The sequence below is a fragment of the Cynara cardunculus genome, unplaced genomic scaffold, assembly GCF_001531365.2.
Source record: "Cynara cardunculus var. scolymus isolate 2C unplaced genomic scaffold, CcrdV1 Un_Scaffold_1056, whole genome shotgun sequence".
NCBI lineage: Eukaryota > Viridiplantae > Streptophyta > Magnoliopsida > Asterales > Asteraceae > Cynara > Cynara cardunculus.
Window position 1 is genome coordinate 111,458 of NW_020200671.1, and position 1,870 is coordinate 113,327.

Here is a 1,870-nt window from a genome sequence, read left to right on the forward strand (position 1 = left end):
GATAAAATTGTTTTTGGAAACCATTATTGGTTGAAAACTATAGAGGACATCTCATCAAGACGGTTGTGACTTCGGTCTGTCTTCGTTTGGGATTAATATATAGATTTTGTGGATAAAACTATGGAGGATGTTTCATCAAGACGGTTGTGACTTCGGTCTGTCTTCGTTTGGAACTAATCCATAGATTTTTATGAGAAAATAATGGTGGCATATCAAGGAGAGGTGTACCATGGGATCAGGGTGGCATATCAATGAGAGGTGTACCTTCGGCTATAAGGGTGGCATATCAAGGAAAGGTGTACCTTTGGATATAAGGGTGGCAATTGTGTGTGGTTATTATAGCTCTTGCTATTATGTCTTTTAAGATTACAATAGATTTGAGTTCTTGCTTCTTTGCGATTTAAGGACTCAGAGATGTTGTTCTTATTAGAAATGATAGTATTGATGTTATTAAGAAGGAGAAAACTTAGCCTTTGGCCATTGGTTTTGGATATAATCTGTTTTGGATCAAGTGTTTGATTTTAGAGGAACCAGAGAGGCTCTGGTTATTTCGTGAAAGGAACCAAAGGGGCTCTGGTTGATCCTCATAATAGAACCAGAGGGTTCTGGACATTGATTTGAGAATTATGCAAGTCTTTACTAAAAATTTTAGTCGGACCAGAGGCTCTGTATCTATAGATAAGATCTTCTGTGTCAAAATCATATTTTAAGAATTTTCAAAAGGGTTTTACACTAGGAAGTTTTCTTATAATATAAAATAGACCAGAGAGGCTCTGGTTGGCCTATGAGGGTTGGACCAGAAGCTATGGTTGGTCTTGCATGTTGAACCAGAAGCTCTGGTTGGCCTACGCGGGTTAAACCAGAAGCTCTGGTTGAGTTTTGTGATTTGAGCCAGAAGCTCTGGCTAGTAGAACCAGAGCTCTAGTCATACAAAGATCTTTTTAAGAATGTATTTTTATCTATGGAAATTCTATTTTATTATCTATGAGATTGATCTATGAATTATTTGAGAATTTCCACTAAGTAAGAGGCTCTGGTTGGCTTAACCAGAAGCTCTGGTAGAGAAACCAGAGGAGCTCTGGTCCTCTTGTTTGACGAAATATTTTCTAAGTCTGTCTATGGAATCAGAAGTCCGATGGACTCAAACAGAATGTGGTTTTACATGTTGAAATGTGAAATGATTTTATTTGATTAAATGTTTTGGTGGTCATCACCCTGCAACCACATGAAAAAAGGGAATCTCACTAGACCTCTAGGTCTAACCCTCAAATTTGTGTTTTCAAATATGTGTTGTAGAAAATGCAGAATATAATGATAGTAAAGGAAAAGGGAAATGTGAATTACTTTCGTATGAGCTTAGCTTTACGAAGATCATCTTTGAATGTGTTTTGGAGAATAGATGTTATGGATAAGAGCATGTATTTTGGAATTTTTTGAGTTGTGTATTTTGCATTGTAGACTCTTATATTTTGGACCTTTGGCTTGAACATGTATTCTATGAATGAAATATGTGTTATATGCAATGTGAGATTTGGGGGTGTTACAGTTTTGGCATAATGCCGTGTTGATGTTGTTTTTTGGTAGATATGACTAATCATGATATGATGGTTAATGTTATAGATATGACAAATTTTGGCGAATCTTCACAATAAAAAAAGCCTAGGGTTAACTAGGAAAAAGAAAATGTGGTGAAAACATTTATCGAGTCTTGTTTGCATGAGATCTCCGTAAATGGACGAGAAGGGTATAGCCTTAAGACAGTTTCTTGGAAGAATGTAGCAGAAGTGCTACAAAAGAATTATAATTTTTTTGTTGAACAACGACAAATGAAAAATCATTATGATTACCTCAAAGGAAAGTATGGAGCATG